The 19,757-nt window shown below is 39.4% G+C and overlaps 1 protein-coding gene across 3 annotated transcripts in view; it reads right to left on the bottom strand.

The window, feature by feature from the left end:
• TTC29 (tetratricopeptide repeat domain 29) overlaps window positions 1–19,757 on the bottom strand; it is a 268,610-nt gene that overhangs the window by 5,956 nt on the left and 242,897 nt on the right. The window lies entirely within an intron of this gene.

Raw genomic sequence — 19,757 nt, 5'->3', positions numbered from 1 at the left:
TGAGTGGCCTTGCCACATGGCCATGGACGTCAGCTTTCTAGCCACAAACATCAGGTGGTCTCTATGCTTTCAGAACATCCTATTGAACATTCCTCGTCCATTCATTCTTTCACCTCCCACAAAAATATTTGACACTTTCTTCTACCTCCTCAACCCCCAACCATTCAGCTGCATCTTTGTTATCAGGTGATGATTTATTTTCCGGTTTCATAGAGGAAATCAAAGACAAAGGAAAACACTCCCAGAAGCTCCATGGTAATAGTTGCTTGCCTAGCGGCTTCGGTTCTATACAATCCTTCCTGCTATGACATATCGTCCCTCCTGCCACTATTAACAAACTACGGCTGATGGAGACCTCTGCTTCACTAGTCTCATCCCTTCTTGCACACACAAGTCGTGGCTTCAGTAATTCCTTCTGTCTCCCACTCATCAGTTTTGTTTTTCCCCCTCTCTGCTAAATCTTCTCTATTAGCATGTATCCATTTTTTTCATGTTTATGCTCAATGGAGAGAGACACAGATAGAAACAGAGAGAGGGACAGTGAGAAATCACCCTAGGGGGACGGCCATGGCATAGTCCCTGCTCCTCCATTCTCCTCTTAGGACTCTGGGCATGCACATACATGTGCCTGGCATGATTCACAAACCACCAGGTCCAGGGCTTGAACTGTGGTTGGCCACATGGAGTCCAGCACCTTAGCCGCTATGCCATGTAATCATTGGCTTCCATATAAACATTTAGTTGAAGCCATGTTACCAAGTTCTCTCCAACGAACATGGACAGAGTAATAAATACTGCTTCTGAGACGAAGTGCTAGACACTGGATACTCATTCTTCCTTGAACTTTCCCTTTTCTTTTTTTTTCTTTTCTTGTTTTTTTGGAGAGGTTTTTTTGCTGTAGGGTGCGTGTGCTCACAAGAAAAACAGAGACAGAGAGACAGAAAGTGAGAAAGCACCCCCTAGGGGAGATGGCCACACCGCAACCCCTTCTTCTCCATTCTCCTCTCAGGATCTTGGGCACGCACGCACATGCACCCAGTGTGAGTTTAAGTCACCAGGTCCAGGACTCCAACTGTGGTCAACTACGTGGGAGTCCAGCGACATAGCCATTATGCTAACTGCTGGTCCCAACTTTGCCTTTTCTTTAACCTTGAAGGTGGTACAACTGCTCCATCATTTAGATTCTACCACGCAATGACAACACTCTATGGCAGTGGGCTTTTTCTTTTTCTTTTTTCCCCCCAGAGAGAAGTTTTCTGCTATAGAGCATGTGTGCTCACTGGAAGGACAGAGACACGTGTGCTCATTGGAGAGAAAGAGAGAGAGTGACAGAAAGCAAGAAATTACCCCCCGGGGGAATGGCCTTGCTGCAATCTCTGCTTCTCCATTTTCCTCTCAGGATCTTGGGCACACATGCACATGTGGAAGGCATGAGTTTTAAGCTGCTAGATTTGGGACTTGAAATGTGTTTGACTATGTGAGGAGTCCAGTGATTTAAATCTGCTGGTCCCAATATTCTTGAGTGACTGTATTTTTGTGAGCTTAGCTTTTACCTTAACAAATATGTTCTATCATTCTTTGTAAAGAACAACTTTGGGGGACCAGCAGGTGGCATGGTGGTTAAGGTGCTGGGCACTCCCCATGGTTCAAGTCCTGGACCTGGTGGCTTACTTTCCCACTTTCTCTCCCTCTCTCTCTGTCTCTCTCTGGTCAAATTAAAATAAATGAATGAAAAAATAAAAATTAAAAAAAAAAAAAGAACAACTTTGGGGCCAGTAGGAAGAGTGATGGTTAAGGGGATGGATCCCACATGGCTGATTCTGAAGTTCAAATTCCAGACCTGGAGGTTTGTAAAACATGCCAGGTACATGTGTGTGAGTGCCCAAAATCCTGAGAGGAGAATGAAGGAAAAGGGACTACAGCATGGCCACTCCCCCTAGGGGTGATTTCTCACTTCCTCTCTCTCTGTCTCTCCAGTGAGCACATGTACACTATAGCAAAAATCTTTAAAAAATAAAAAAAGAACCACCTCATGATTTTTAGTTTAATATTTTTTTCTGCATCACAATATATAAAAATATCCATTTTTTTCATGTTTATGCTCAATGGAGAGAGACACAGATAGAAACAGAGAGAGGGACAGTGAGAAATCACCCTAGGGGGACGGCCATGGCATAGTCCCTGCTCCTCCATTCTCCTCTTAGGACTCTGGGCATGCACATACATGTGCCTGGCATGATTCACAAACCACCAGGTCCAGGGCTTGAACTGTGGTTGGCCACATGGAGTCCAGCACCTTAGCCGCTATGCCATGTAATCATTGGCTTCCATATAAACATTTAGTTGAAGCCATGTTACCAAGTTCTCTCCAACGAACATGGACAGAGTAATAAATACTGCTTCTGAGACGAAGTGCTAGACACTGGATACTCATTCTTCCTTGAACTTTCCCTTTTCTTTTTTTTTCTTTTCTTGTTTTTTTGGAGAGGTTTTTTTGCTGTAGGGTGCGTGTGCTCACAAGAAAAACAGAGACAGAGAGACAGAAAGTGAGAAAGCACCCCCTAGGGGAGATGGCCACACCGCAACCCCTTCTTCTCCATTCTCCTCTCAGGATCTTGGGCACGCACGCACATGCACCCAGTGTGAGTTTAAGTCACCAGGTCCAGGACTCCAACTGTGGTCAACTACGTGGGAGTCCAGCGACATAGCCATTATGCTAACTGCTGGTCCCAACTTTGCCTTTTCTTTAACCTTGAAGGTGGTACAACTGCTCCATCATTTAGATTCTACCACGCAATGACAACACTCTATGGCAGTGGGCTTTTTCTTTTTCTTTTTTCCCCCCAGAGAGAAGTTTTCTGCTATAGAGCATGTGTGCTCACTGGAAGGACAGAGACACGTGTGCTCATTGGAGAGAAAGAGAGAGAGTGACAGAAAGCAAGAAATTACCCCCCGGGGGAATGGCCTTGCTGCAATCTCTGCTTCTCCATTTTCCTCTCAGGATCTTGGGCACACATGCACATGTGGAAGGCATGAGTTTTAAGCTGCTAGATTTGGGACTTGAAATGTGTTTGACTATGTGAGGAGTCCAGTGATTTAAATCTGCTGGTCCCAATATTCTTGAGTGACTGTATTTTTGTGAGCTTAGCTTTTACCTTAACAAATATGTTCTATCATTCTTTGTAAAGAACAACTTTGGGGGACCAGCAGGTGGCATGGTGGTTAAGGTGCTGGGCACTCCCACATGGCCGACCATGGTTCAAGTCCTGGACCTGCTGGCTTACTTTCCCACTTTCTCTCCCTCTCTCTCTGTCTCTCTCTGGTCAAATTAAAATAAATGAATGAAAAAATAAAAATTAAAAAAAAAAAAAGAACAACTTTGGGGCCAGTAGGAAGAGTGATGGTTAAGGGGATGGATCCCACATGGCTGATTCTGAAGTTCAAATTCCAGACCTGGAGGTTTGTAAAACATGCCAGGTACATGTGTGTGAGTGCCCAAAATCCTGAGAGGAGAATGAAGGAAAAGGGACTACAGCATGGCCACTCCCCCTAGGGGTGATTTCTCACTTCCTCTCTCTCTGTCTCTCCAGTGAGCACATGTACACTATAGCAAAAATCTTTAAAAAATAAAAAAAGAACCACCTCATGATTTTTAGTTTAATATTTTTTTCTGCATCACAATATATAAAAATATACTATTGGGACTGGCAAAAATAAAATAAAATAAAAATAATAAAAAAATCCTATTATCCTAATGCCTATTTTATACTATCCAGTGTCTTGAACTTAGCATTCCTTTTGACCTGACAGAATACATAGTATCTCTTACACTTGCAGATGTCTTTTCTGGATTTTCCAAGATTCTCTGCAAAAATAGTTGTATCTGCTGCTGTGCTTCTACTCAGCTTGGACCACAACTACTGGTATGAATCAAAGCCATGAATATACTCTGTGTGCTAAGAAACCTCAGTCATGATCATTTCCATAGGGGGGGATTTAAAATCAGCATTCGGATGTTCTGCTACTTACGTTCATTCACAACCAGGTGAGCACCACACGACTGCAGACTCTTGGTTCTGTCATATTGCCAAAGTAAACAGTTTGATTCTAACTTATGTTTTTAAGCTGTGTGTTTGACTGAAGGTGTGATTTGAGATGTTTGATCTCTATGACTTAAAAGAAACTGAGACTCAGAGACCCCTACTTCAGAAAAAGAGCCTTGAACCGATAAAAAGTTGAAGTGTGTTATTTTGCTTCTATCGCCTACTATTTCAGTAGAAATTGGTACTTCTCTGTTGCAAATAGCAAAGACGCTCAAATGGTAGGTTCTCTCAAGTGGGCAACAAAAGGGTCTCACTTATACCACCACTTAGCCTGCACTGTATTAAGGCACTACAACACGTCTGCAAACGCTACATCGCAATAAACCCACCGTCTCACCCCTTTATTTGAAAACAACGGTGAAGTTTCATATAATGCACTTTTATATATAAATGAGATTTTCAACATATCGGCAGAGGGAGTATGAAATGGAGGAGATATTACCTGCTAGTTTGGTGTCTGAAGAGGTAAATGGATTTTTATAATTTTGGCATGCAAAACATTTTCAGTGGCCTTCCTCCCGAAAAGGGTAAATAATGACTCATACATAAAGGTTGTGTCAGAGTTTATAGACTAGACCCCTGGTAATGGATTCAACCTTTCCACAACAAATCAAAAGTATTGTTGGACGCGCACATGAATATACAGTAGTCATTACCTCAAATTTAAAACTCGCTATAAGCAGCGAACACAGAGAGTAGGATATAAAGGCTGTATTGTATCAGTGTGGTCTGCAGAGAATTTCTTCCTATGGCTTTCGCCTTGTTGAAATATATGTTGCAGTTCAAAGCTAAAGGGATTACTTTTGAATAGTCATCACAGAGCTTGATTACATTCGTATATCATATTTAGCCGGACCCTGCAGGCTATTATTCCATTAGCTATGCTGGCCGTGCCATTGTCAAAAAGTTGATCACCTAATGTTAAAAGACTGTGCTTTCTGTTGACCTTATCAAAATGACTCAAAAGCTTTTGTTAAACATAAAACCCAGGTTATGTTCTATGAAACTGATCAAGAATACATACCACGTATAAAAACGCTCATATCTTGTGGGTGCTCTTAGCATTATGCCACTCTTAATGAGATCGTATTTGGTTTTTGTATTTGAACACATTTTACTTAGAAGTTACAGACTCAGAGTTTTAGAAACAGTACTTCTTTTTTTACTGATAGTAAATTGTCTCAGAAACTGATTCCTGAAAATGAAACAGAAGTATCTTCTTTTCCTACCATGCATTTAAATCATAACACTGACACCACAGAATCCATGTATATCAATATTAATGGAATAGTACATCTATGATGGCCTGATTACAATGTGGATTTACAAGCCACTGTACTGAAGAGAATATTGTTTTGAGGAAATAGGCACGTAAACTGAAAATTGTTCTTCACACTCGACAATGATAGTATCACTTCCAATAAGTAAATAAAGAAATAGAGTTAACTGTTTATTCTTTAATGGTTGCATAGTTTCTCTTCTTTAACCATAACAGTTGAAGAATTACAATGAATTCAGTATATTTTTTATAAACCTTCAATCCCATTACTAATACAGAACATATTTAGATGAGCTTGCCTTTTGATCTATGCTACTATGAACTGGCCAGCAATAAGTGACAAAATGAGAGTTTATCTTTGAAAAAGACATTGATGGTGGTTATGGTCTACGTTTTGTAAAATAATAAATGCAAAATTTTCATTAGGATCACATTGCAAAAGCTGTCCTCTGGGAACAAAGACGACTTTGAAGCCGTCTCTCCGAATTGTGTCTCTGTGGTGGTGATGGGCTGCATCAACTCACGTGTGCTCTTTGGCATCATCTTCCTTGTAACTGATGGTGTGTAAAATGGCTGGTCAGGGATACGGGCTGTGATCCTGGGACACAGCCACACACTAATTTTGGCCTCATTAGCACTGTTCTGTAATCAGCTGAACTTCTCAGCAAGCGGAGGTTTCCTAATATTTCTCATGCTTGCCTTTAGGCACCTCCTTTGACACTCACAATAGAGAAGGAGTGGGTGTCGGTCAGGAGAAAACAGATGGTATATTCAGCTGGGATTTTGAAGAGCCTTTTTTTTTTAATTAATAATTTTTTTTTTTAACCACCAGAAGGTGCATGTACTTGCCAGAAAGAAAGAGGGAGAAAGAAAGCAACTCCCAACCCCGTCCCCATGATGAGGGGTGATCACACTGCAATCCTTTTTCCTCCATTTCTCCATCCTGTTGGGATTTGGGGCACATGTACCTGGTGTGTTTTTCAAGGCACCGGGGCTAAGTTTGAACCATGTTCATATATGTAGGATATAGCACTTAACCACTGCACTGCAGGGCTGGCCTTCTAAAGAGATTTTACTGAGGGACTATTAAGAGATGAGAGTAGGGCTAAGGGAACAACAAGGAGTGCGAAGGCACCAGGACTAGCGATAGAGAGATGCCACGCTGTTATTCACAGAGCTGAAGGACAGGGGAGAGAAGATGATGCTACTGGACCCTAAATGAGAGATGGAGATTTAGAAATGGAATCACCCAATGGACTCCAGAAACAATAGTGTGGCAATGGACCCTAGAAACAATGGTGTGGAACGCCACAGCTATCAGAATTGAACTGACACGAGGAGCAGAGGAATTATATCCTGATCACTCCGCCTTCCTAACCTCTGTCTGCTGGTGACATCCTTTAGCTAAGCCAAAACCAGGAAGTCAGAGGGCAAGTGAGTCCTGGCATCAAATAAAAAATTACAAAACATGAAAAAAGCTTAATGAGAATAATAATCAATCAAAGCTGATCCAGATGGACACAGCTGTTAGAGTTAGGAACAAAGACACAAAGAAATTTAAACAGTGTCTATAACTGAATTTTTGACACTAAGAATGTTAAGAGACATAAAAGATAAGAGAAAATATTAGTGAAATTGAAGATAGAGCAATAGAAACTACTCAAAACAAAGAAAGGAAAAGAGTGGGAAGGTGACTAGATGGTCAATAAACTGTAGGACAACTTCAAGTGGCCAAATTTACATGTTGGTGGAGTTCTGGAAAGAGATGGAGGAAAAATATTAAAATATCTTAAGAAATTATGGCTGAAAAATTTTCAAAACTAATGAATGTTGCAAACCCACAGATTCACAAGCTCAACAAACCCCAAACTTAAGAATCTTAAATTACAGGGACCAGCAGATGGTGTGGTGGTTAAGGCACTGGACTCCCATATGGCTGACCATGGTTTGAGTTCCAGACCTGGCAGCTTGCTTTCTCACTACCTCTCTCTGTCTCTGTATTTGTCTCTCTCTGGTGAACACATGTGTGCTATACCAAATTGAAATTATAATGATAAATAAAATGAAAGAAATGATTCTTTAAACCAAGAGAAGCTTAAAGTCCTGAAATAAAAAGAAAAAAATTCCTGTGAAACCTAGAATTTTATACCCAGTAAAATGATCTTTCAAAAATGAAGGCACACACAAAAAAAAAGCTTAGATTTTTTTCAGACAGACAATAGTTGAAACAATTCATTAGTAATAGATATTCACTACAAGAAATGATAAAGTCATGAGGAAGAAAGAACATGATACAAGGAAGTCTGAATTTATGAAAGGAATGAAGAGCACCAGAAATGTAGGTACATGGCTACATATAAAAGATCTTTTAGGAGTGAGCAGGTGGAGAGGTGGTTAAAGTGCTGGACCACCACTTGGTCGACAGCAGTTTGAATCCCAGACCTGATAGCCTGAAAAATATGCCAGGATATATAGGCATGTGTGCCCAAAATCCCGAGAGGAGAATGGAGGAGAAAGGGTTGCAGCATGGCCATCCCCTCTTGGGGATGATTTCTCAGTTCCCCTCTTTCTATCCTTGTCTAGTAAGTGCATGTGCCCTGTGGTAAAAACCTTAAAAAAAAGTTTTTATAAATTGTTAAATTTCTTTAAATTGTATTTTACTGTTCAAACAAAAAATAGTAACAATATTATGCAGGATTTTAATACATGTAAAAGTAAAATATATAACAAATATTTGCAAAGGTGGGATGGAGAGAAATGGAAGGATGTTAATGCAGGATTTGCATACCATGTGTTAAAAGGTCTAATGTTGCTTAAAGGTAGACTGTGTAAGTTAAAGATGTGTCTGATCATTAATTTTGTTTTTACATTTTAGTTTATGCTTCTCATTTTAGCTACTACGATTAAAAAGAAAAAAAAAAGAACATGAAATTTGAAAAGTCAGCATCACTCAAGCCTGAAAGGGAGAAAGTTTGTCTTTAATTTAAACATTAATTTAAAAACTTATCTTTCTCATATATTATCTTGAACTAAAAATGGAGGATAAATGAATGAAGTCAAAGAAATAACCGTTTCATTATCACTCCCAAAGTTTAATTTTCCTTGGCCAAATTATGCAAAGTACAATAATAGGTCATATGAAAATAATGCTGACTGATAGATTTGTATTTTTTCCTGCTTCATTTGTAACAACAGTTCGGCAAATAGAAAAACTCCATGTTTAAGGGCAGCAAGTGGCATGGAGGTTAGGGCGGTTAGAGACCCCATAGTTGGCTGTGCAGTTTGAGTCCCAGATCCCGTGGCTTGAAACATTTGCTGGGTGAATGTGCATGCATGCCCCAAATAGAAGTGGGAATTGTGGTGCGGCCATACCCGACGGGTGATTTCTCACATTCCCTCCCTCTCTTTCTCTCCATCTCTGCTGAGTGCATGTGCTCTATAGCAAACTAAAAACAAAAGAACAGAACAAAAATTCATGTTTGTGTTCTTTTCATGAAGAGACTACTTTAATATAGATAGTATATGTGAACAGAGATGATTTTTTAAAGAATTTTAAAATTTTACTTATTATTATTTTTTAAATTTGACCAGAGAGAGATAGAGAGAAAGGGAAGTGAGAAAGCAAGCTACCAGGCCCAGGATTCTAACCATGATCAGCCATGTGGGAGTCCAGTACCTTAACCGCCATGCCATGTGCTGGTCCCCAGAGATGATTTTTAAAAAGTCATTTTATCAGACCAGGTGATGGCATGGTGGGAATCTCACATGGACTGCTTAGTTCAAGTCCTTAACTTGGTGGCTTGAAAAACATGGTAGACACTTGGGCATGGGTGCCCAAAATCCCCAGAGAAGGAAGAAATGGAGCAGTAGAAATTATGGCATGGCCATGACCCACGTAGAGTGCTTTCTCTTTCTGTCCAGCATATGCATATACCCTCTGGAAAATTAAAAGAAAAACATTGAACCAAGTCAAAATTTTCCTGAACTATATGATTTTTCTGAACTCTATGTGTGTTTTCCCAGTCAGGAGCCTCAGCATTATTGGCGCTCTCTAGGAATACAGACTTTCAGGCCTAGTTCCAGACCTAGCAGACCATAATTTGCGTCCTAACAGAATCTCAAGGTGATTTATTTGCTCATTAAATTTGAGAATCATTGTTTTTTTTGTTTTGTTTTGTTTTGTTTTGTTTTGTTTTGTTTTGAGAGGTTTTTGCTATAGGGCGTGTGCGCTTGCCAGACAGACAGAGAGAGACAGAGAGACAGAAAGCGAGAAATCAACCCCCAGGGGGGATGGCCACGCCACAATCCCTTCTCCTCCATTCTCCTCTTGGGATCTTGGGCATGCATGCACACGCGCCCGGTGTGAGTTTAAGCCACCGGGTCCGGGACTCGAACCGCGGTCGACTACGTGGGAGTCCAGTGACATAGCCATTACGCTAACTGCTGGTCCCGAGAATCATTGTTTTAAGTAAACTTTCTCTGATTTAACCATATAGCACAAGGTTAAGGGAGTCAGATCTCACATGACTGACTGTAGTTCAAGTCCCAGTCCCAGTGACTTGAAGGACATACTGGGCACATGGGAATTCATTTGTGCCCAAAATTCTAATGGGAAAGAAAAATGGAGGCAAGATTGTAATATGACCATCCTTGGTTGAGGATGCATTCTCTCTCTCTCTGTCTCATGAACACATGTGTTGTTTGGCGATTAAAAAAAAATTAAAAATGAACATGAATATACTCTTATTTATAATTATTATTATTTGCTATAGAGTGTGTATACTCACTGGAGAGGGTCAGAGAGAGAGAAAAAGAGGGGGGGGGCGGAGAGAGAGAGAAAGAAAGTACCCAGGGACGGCCAAGAAGCAATCCCTTCTCTTCCATTCTCCTCTTGGGATTTTGGGCATGCAAGCACATGTTCTTGGTTTGTTTTTTAAGCCATTGGGTCAAGACTTGATCCACAGAGATGGTCATGTAGAAGCCAGCATCTTCAACCACCATGCCATGGGCTGGCCTTATACTTAACTATTTAATGTAAAAGCAAAATTGCATTCTTGATCAAAGGAATAGTAGTAGCTGCAAGTCTTTAGTTTAATTGCAACATTCAGATCACAAATACAAGTAAAATTTATTTTCATGGATTGAGAAGGTATTTTGTACTAGAAAATGTAGTTAGTACTTTACTTATAATATCTACTTTTTAAGCTGTAAGTTGACAAATTATAGTTGTGAATATTTATGGGGTATGAGGTGATGCTATGATTCACAATACAATGTGGAATAATTATATTAATATATTGATAAGCAAATACTTAACAATTATGTGGTGAGAACATTTGAAATTACTCTCTCAGTAGATTTGAAATGTACAACATTATTATTTACTATATTCACCACGCTGTGCAACATAACTCTAAGGGGCCCAGCTGCAGTGGCAGAGTTGGTAGGGGTGCCTCTGTGTGATTTTGGAGCCATGTGGGGAGTCCCTGAGTTTCGTTTATCTGAAAACATTGAGTTCACCCATGGGTACATGCACACAAGATCTTAGATGACTGAGAGCTGGGCTAAATAAATCAATGAACTTTGAGAATAGAAAAAAAATATACATATCAAAGCAAAGCCTCCTTCTGTCTAATGGTGGCTTTATATCTTTTGACCACGAAACCTCTCCTCCCCTCTCTCACCTCTATCCCAACTCCAGATTCTGGTAACCACCAATCACTTCTCTGAGTTCAACTGTTTTCGATTCCACATGTAAGTAGAAGCATGAGGTATTTGTGTTTTTTGTTTGTTTGTTTTGGTCTGGCTTATTTCACTTAGCATAGTGTTCTCCATTTCTATACATGTTGTCAAAAATGACAAAATTGTATTCTTTTTTTTAAGGTTGAATAATATTCCACCATATATGCACCCCCCATATTTTCTTTTTCCATTTATCTGTTGATGGATACTTAGGTTAAATTCATAACTTAGCCATTGTGAATAGTGCTTCAAAGAACATGGGAGTACAGACAACTCTTGAACAAACTGATTTCAAATATTTGGGGTAAATACCCAGAAATGAACTGACTATATTACATAGAAATCTTATTTTTAGTTTTCTAAGGAACTAAAAACTCCTTGTCAACTCTCGTTATCGTTTTTTTTTTTTTTAATGTTTTTTCTTAGAGTGTGTGTGCTTGCCAGACAGACAGAGAGAAGGAAAGTGAGAAAGTTCCTCCTGGCAGGGAGGGCCACACTGCAATTCCTTCTCCTCCATTCTCCTCTCAGAATTTTGGGCACACACACCCAGAGTGATTTTCAAGGCATCAGGTTCAGGACTTGAACTGTGGTTGGTCATGTGAGAGGTCCAGTGCCTTAATCACACTATGCCACCTGTTGGTCCCATCTTCTGTCTTTTTGATAATAGGTATGAGGTAATATCTCCTGATTTTGTTATTTCCCTGATGACTAGAGTTATTGAGCATTTATTTTTTCTTCACATATTCATTGTCATATGCCTTATTTTGAGAAATGTCTATTCATGTTCCTTGCCTATTTTAAAATGACATTACTTGTTTTCTTTCTTATTGAGTTGAATTCCCCTATATCTTTTTGATATTAACCCTTTGTCATGTATATGATTTGCAAATATTTCTTCCAATCTGTACATTATCTCTTCAGTTTGCTGTTTTATTATTTTTTTGTGTGTGTGAAGAAGCTTTTCATTTGGAAATAATCCCATTTGTCCACTAATTTTGCATTTTAAAAAAAAATAATTATTTTATTTAACTTTATTTATTATTATCATTATTGTTTTCCAGTTTGATCAGAGAGAGACAGAGAGAGAGAGAGAGAGGAAGTGAGAAAGCAAAACACCAGGTCTGAGACCTGAACCGTGGTCGGCCATGTGGGAGTCCAGCGCCTTTAATCACCATGCCACTTGCCGGCCCCAAATTTTGCATTTTTTTAGCCTATGTTTTTGAGGTTAAATCTTAAAAAAAATCACTTTCCAGACCAATACTTTCCCTCTATATTTTCTTCTACTAGTTTTATAGTTTTCGGTTTTATGCATTAATACTTCAACCCATTTTGAGTTGATGTTGTATATGGAGTAAGTTGTTGAGTCCAGTTTTATTCTTCTGCATAGGTATATCCAGATTTTCAACCCTGCTTGTTGAAGGGATTGTCCATTTCCCATTGTGTATTCTTGGCACTTGTGTTGAAAATCAATAGACTCTACATGCTTGGTGCTATGGTTTGAATGTATCCTCCCAAAATCCATATGTTGGAATTTAGTTGTAGTGTGAAGGTATTAAGAAAAGACTTAATGTGATTATGATGGTGAAAGGTGGGGCCTTCAGGAGGTGATTAGGCAACAGAGTGGGGCTCCCATTTTAAGACCTAGTGGGTCTATAAGGAGAGAGAATGAGACGACAGAGCCACACTTTTCTCTGTTCAAACTCTTGCTCTCTACCATGTTATTCTCCTGCAGAAAGACTTTCACCAGATGTGGCCATTGGACCTTAGACCCCCAAGCCATAAACTAAATAAATCTCTAATTTTATAAATTATCCTGATTCAGGTGTCTTATGTAATTACCAACAGAACTGGAAAATGTGGGTTTATTTCTGGGCTTAATGTTCTGTTCAACTGGCTGGTGAATCTATTATGCAAGTGCCATGCTGTTTAAATAACTATTGCTTTGTAGTACAGTTTGAAATCAGGTAGCATGATGCCTCCAACTTTGTTTTAGGTATGTGCATTGTGTTAGGCTTGGAACAATTGATTTATTTGGCATTGTAGCAAAAACTGCAGTGGCAAGCCTATTTAGTGCTGCTGCTGCTGCTGCATTTTTTTTCTTCTTGTTCTTCTTTTATTTTTTCTAAGTTTTTGCTATAGGGCACTTATGCTCACCAGAGGGAGACAGACAGAGGGAAACGAAAAGAAGGAAAATGAGAAACCACCCCCCACCCCCACCCCAGGGGAGATGGATACCAAAATCTCTTCTTTTCCATTCTCCTCTCATGATTTTGGGCACACACACACACATGTATGCCCAGTGTGTTTTTCAAGCCTCTGGGTCTGGGCCCCAAACTGCACAATCAGTCATGTAGAACCCAATGCATTAACTACTACAACATCTGTTGTCTCCTCTTTTCTTTTTTTCTAATTGTCAGAGGGTTCATGTACTTACCAGAAAGAGAGAAAACACCCCTTGCCCCCAGTGTAGCATTTTACCACAGTCCTTTCCCCTCCTTTTCTCCATCTTTTGGACTTTTGGGTGCACACCTGCATATGTGGACCTAGTGTGTTTTTGAAGCCATTGGGGCTAGGATTCAAACTATGGTTGGCCATGTGAGATCAGGCTCCTTTAACCACTAGGCTATGAGGCTGATCCCCTTATTTGGTTTTTAATCATTGTTTGTCTATTTAATTTCATGTCTTTTAGAGACTGATTTTGGTACAGAAATTGAAAAAGTAGTCACAAACCCCAGGGATCTCACTATAACCCATGATAACTGAGTTTGGACTTGTGGGAAACCTAATCCAGGGCTTCTATCAGGTAGGTTGCTGCCTTTATTTCATTATACTTTGACTCAACCCTTAATGGATTCAACTTCATAAGTCAGAAAGAAAAGGAAAAAAAAGCAATTTATTCATGTTTTCATTGGAGCTCACTGCAGACATGAAATTTCTCTAAAAATGCAAATCATTTGATGCTACACAAGTGAAACTCGGTCGCTAAAGCTCTTAGAGGAAAATGTGTTCCCAGGGCTAATGTTCTTATGCCCAGTGATTGAATGAATCGATCCATTTATTACAACATCTTCACTTAAGTTTTTTATCCCTAGATGAATGTATCTAAAGGTACTAGAGGACTTTCCTTTGTCACTAAGAAAATTGATTACAGTTGTTAATTTGGCTTTTAATCCTGGATATATCAAAATAAATACCATAAACAAGTGTAGAAGAAATCAATGTAGATCTGTTCAATATCAGATTGATCAAAAAAGGATTTAGTAAGACTTCAAGATGTAAAATACTAATGTAGAAACTGAGCCCTTACTTATGTAGTATGCCTTTAGACAAGCTCAGTATAAACCTGAAAGAAACTATTTCTGAAAACAGAAATGGGGCACTTTTGTTGCATTAAAGAAAAATCCCCAGAAGGCCTACCTATCCAAGGTATTTAATGTGAACACTCGTTTTTAAAAGATTTCTTGTCTTTGTCCAGCCACTCTTGTTAATTCATGGGGTACCATATCACAGATTATTTTTTATGTTACATAAAGCAAAAATTACATTTAACAAGTGTAAGGTTAGTCATAAAAAATAGATAAAAACAACACTCTTAAAAGCTAAGATACTGCAAGGAAAGGCTATCAGTCATTCTTTTCAGAGAAGGTGAGGACAATGAGAAATAAAAATCATGTACAAAGACTCTTGAAAGGGCACTTAGACCAGCTCTGGATCGTTATCCTATGCGTTTTGTAGAACCCGAGTAGCAAACCAATTACTCAATAAACACTCTTTTGACTAAACATGTTTTTGATTGCACTGGTATAATAATGAATGAGACAGAGAATCCTATTACTCCACTCTCACAACGGTTTGAAATTGTTCTTCCAGTAGTGGATATGGGTGGTTGAACTTATACCCTCAGTCACAAATGGTGATCCCGATTCATTTGTCATTTACTCAACAGATATTCGCTGAACACTCACCTAGTGGGAAACACAAGTTGGTGGGGTAAGAGCTGGGGGTACAGTTTGTAGCACTGTTCAAATGAGATGGATTCAAGGGTACATGGTAGGGGGCCAGCAGGTGGCATGGTGATTGGGACGCTGAACTCTTACATGGCTGAACACACTTTGGGTCCTGGACCTGGTGGCTTGCTTTCCCACTTTCCTTCTGTCTCTCTCTGGTCAAATTAAAATGATAAGGATGATGATAAATAAAATTAAATAATTTTTTAAAAAATGAGTACACAGTAGGAAATTCAATCTGCAGTTATGGCATAATTCTTAAGATTAATACAGGGTTTTTTTTTTTTTTTTTTTTTGGAGAGGTTTTCGCTATAGGGCACGTGCGCTCGCCAGACAGACAGAGAGAGACATAGAGACAGCAAGCGAGAAATCACCCCCCCGCGGGGGGATAGCCACACCGCAATCCCTTCTCCATTCTCCTCTTGGGATCTTGGGCACGCAGGCACACACGCCGGGATTGAGTTCTAAGCCACCGGGTCCAGGACGCGAACCGTTGTCGACTACGTGGGAGTCCAGCGACATAGCCATTATGCTAACTGCTGGTTCCCAAGATTAATGCATGGTTTTCAGAGAAAAAAATGAGAGATTTTTATGGGTAATTGTTTAAAAACATTAATTTAGTAAGGGCACGTGGTTTCAAAGCAAATACTGATGATAACAGAACACATATAAATCCATTTAAATGCAAGTATCAGGAAAAATAGCCTGCTGGGTTTTTCATCATAGAATCCGGATTGATAGACTCTTTGATAGTATAATTCAGTAAAAAGTTTGAAAAGTAAGGGATGTTCTCTCAATACACAATATGTGTGCTTTATACAACTATACATATATTTCTTTTTTTTCCTCTTCTTTTTCTTTGGGGGGGGCATTTTTGCTATAGGGTGTGTGTGCTCACCAGAGAGATAGAGAGAAAGATAGTGAGAAATCACACACTGGGGGTGGCCAGGACACAATCCCTTCTCTTATTCTTTTGGAATTTCCGGCACACACACGTGCACACTATGGCATAAGTTTTAAGCCATTAGGTCTGGGACTCCAACAGCGGTTGACTATGTGGAAGTCCAGCAATGTAAACATTATACTATCTGCTGGTCTCTCTCTTTCTCCCTCTCTTTTTCATTTTTACAAGAAATAAACAAAAGAAAAGTCAAGTAAGAATATAGTGTATAAGTGAGTATGAAATAGAACAGAGTAAGAGGCAAACAGAATCCTGAAGTGCCAAGAAACTGAAGAACAAGGCCTAGTTCAGATTCATGTTGGGTTCATTAGAGAAGGTTGCATTTCTGTGCGTACATGCTACTCTTTCTGCAGTATCACGCTATTCTAGGACAGCCTGAGAGATACAGACTGTGCAAATATATTCTCACATCTCACACCAGTAAATGAGCACTGCTATGTAATTTCATCCTACTCTGGAGGCATGGAAGCCAAATGTAAATATTTCTGAAGTCAACTCTTTTCTACTTTCACAGGAGGGAAGAGCAAAGGCCCTGATAATCCAAGGGCAGATAAATGGAAAGATCACCAGGCTAGCTCTATGATACACTTCTTGTTGAATACAGGTGTATCCAGTATTCAAGAAAATCACAAGTCTGCTATGCATATTAGTCATGAGGAGTTAGAAACTTTTCTTTTTGCCATTTGATAACAGCTGCTGGAAGCATAGAATTAAGTGATAGTCTCAAAGACATAGTCTTAGATTGGAGACTGAAGCTCTATGGGATCTACTAGATAACCCCATAACTGTGCACATATAATTTGGAAATTTGGCACAAAAACACACAACATGGAAAAATAATCCAGACTGTAATTGGGAATAAATAGTGAAAAGTCATTTTTAAAAAGTTCCAGCACTGAAATTCCCTTTCAAATGCTGCAACTTATCATTTTAATAATGAGCTATTTCTTCTTGCTTCAGTCGTTTCTCCTCCTCCTCTTCCTTCTCCTCTTCTTTATTATTATTATTTTAGGAGGATGTAGTCCCCTTAAGGAACTTAATTTAACCTTCTTGGAATTGTTTGATTTTCATTTTCCTTTTCCTTTTTCTTTCTTTCTTTCTTTCTTTCTTTCTTTCTTTCTTTCTTTCTTTCTTTCTTTCTTTCTTTCTTTTTCAGAAACTCAGTAAAAATTGAGTGGGGAGCATATATTTCAAATGATATTTAAGTAGAAGATTTTTCCTAAAAAACTGGTTCAAAATTAGGTTTATAGTCATAATCTTCAGATCATAGAATTTTGTCCTTTACAAAGTAACACATTTGCCTCTGTGTCTGCTGTATTCTGCATGACGTCTTAGAGGTAGTACCTGTAATGTTTTCTGAATGAACACAATTTGCACACAGAATAGTTTCAATATGGTAAAAATCCTCTGGGCTCTGTCAACTCATGTTTTCCTATCTAACAACCCTTGGCAACAACTCATTTTTTGCTGTTTCCATAATTTCACCTTTTCCAGGATGTTATAGATGGAATTGTACAGTAAGTAGCCTTGCTAGATTTGCTTTTTGACTTAGTAATACGCATTTAAGATTCTTTTATGTCTTTTCATTATTTGATAATTCATTTCTTTATGTATTTTTTTTAATTGCCAGAGGGTGCATGTGCTTGTTAGAGAGAGAGAGACAGACAGGGGGAGAGAGCACTTTCCAGTGGGGTGTGGTCATGTCACAATCTCTTCTCTTCCATTTTTCCATTCTGTTGGGATTTTGGGCATACACACATATCCAGTGTGTTTTTTTTTTCCTTTCCTTTCCTTTCCTTTCCTTTCCTTTCCTTTCCTTTCCTTTCCTTTCCTGTGGTCAGGTGGCATGGTGGTTAAAGGTGCTGGACTGCCAAGTGGCCAACTGTTGTTCAAATCCCTTCCCTTCCCTTCCCTTCCCTTCCCTTCCCTTCCCTTCCCTTCCCTTCCCTTTCCTTTTCTTTTCTCTTTTTAAAGGTTTTGCCATAGGGCATGTACACTTGCCAGAAAGAAACAGAGAGAGACTGTGAGAGGGAAAGTGAGAAATCATCCCCCAAGGAGATGGTCATGCTGCAATCCCTTCTTTTCCATTCTCCTCCTGGGATTTTGGGCATTTACACACATGCACTTGGTTTGATTTTCAAACTACCAGATCTGGGACTTGAACCATGGTTGGTTATGTGAAAGTCCAGTGCTGTAACCTTTATGCCACCTGCTGACCCTGCCCAGTGTATTTTTCTTTTCTTTTTTTTCTTCCTTCCTTTCTTTCTTTTGTTTTCTCTGGAGAGATTTTTGCTATAGGGTGCGTGTGCTTGACAGAAAGACAGAGAGAGACAGAGAGACAGAAAGTGAGAAATCACCCCCCCCCAGGGGGTATGGCCACGCTACAATGCCTTCTCCTCCATTCTACTTTTGGGATCTTGGGTACACACGCACACAGTGTGTGTGAGTTTAAGCCACTGGGTCCAGGACTCGAACTGCAGTTGACTACATGGGAATCCAGCGACATAGCTATTATGACAACTGCTGGTCCCCCCACAGTTAATTTTTCAAGCTGCCAGCGCTGGGATTCAAACTGTGGTCAGCCGTGTGGGATCTGGCTCCCTACACAGAGCATCTAACCACTGTGCTATGAGGCCCTTTATGGGTTAGAGAAAAGTTTTTTTGTTGTAAGGCTGGGATTGACACCTTTTCAACCATTCTACAAGGAGAAGCTAGAATAGTATTGGTGTTTACATAATAATTTTGTAACCAACCATCTTACCAACTTCTCTTATTGTTCATGAGGGGTTTTATTTGATTTCCATGGTTTTTCAATTGAGCAATTCCATCTATGTATATAAGTATACATTCTTCTCATCCTTTTTCAGTTCTTGTATATCTTCTTTCTTTGTAATAAGGTTAAGTGATAGTAGTGATAATGAATATTTTGTTTTATTATTGTATTTAATGTAATTATTCCTAGCATGGGTAATACATCTTATTAATGTATTATGAACATCCATTGAGATGAATATGTGATAACTCCTTTTCAATAAATTGTTTGTTCAACAAATAATTGTTGAATATGCACAATGTGCCCATGTGCCCATGAGCTCTGAAGATATAATAGTGGTGAAAGAAAATAGATCGACAATAACAGCAATGAAATTCATGCTCTCATGGAGCTTGTAACTCTAGTGATTAGAGACAAAGAATAAATAAATAAGTAAAACATACTGTATACCAGGTGATAATATATGCTATAGGGGTAAAGGTAATGTATATATGTGTATGAGGATGGACTGCAAGTTTTAAAAGCCTGGCGAGGTAGGGCCCGCAGGTGGTACGGTGGTTAAGTGACTGGCCATCTCCCCTGAGGAGGGGGTTGATATCTTGCTTTCCATGTTTGTCTTTCTATCTCTCTCTGTCTCTCCCGTAAGCATAAGTGCCCTATAGCAAAACTCTCTCACTCTCTCAAAAAAAGTAAGCTTGGTGAGGTGATATTTGATTAAAGTTCTAAAAGAAACAAGCCATGGGAGTTTCTTAGAGAGCAATATGGGCAAAAAGAGCAGCAATATCTGTGCAAGAAGAGTCTGAGCAAGGTGGAGAGTAATGGCAATCAGGTCACAGAGGCCAGCTCACACAGGGTCTCACAGGCCATTGTGAGAATGTCTGCTTTCACTCCA

Source organism: Tupaia chinensis, unplaced genomic scaffold (genome assembly GCF_000334495.1).
Source record: "Tupaia chinensis unplaced genomic scaffold, TupChi_1.0 Scaffold000098_3, whole genome shotgun sequence".
NCBI lineage: Eukaryota > Metazoa > Chordata > Mammalia > Scandentia > Tupaiidae > Tupaia > Tupaia belangeri.
The sequence above is the reverse complement of the archived record's forward strand: the minus strand, read 5'-3'. Positions and strand labels throughout refer to the sequence as shown.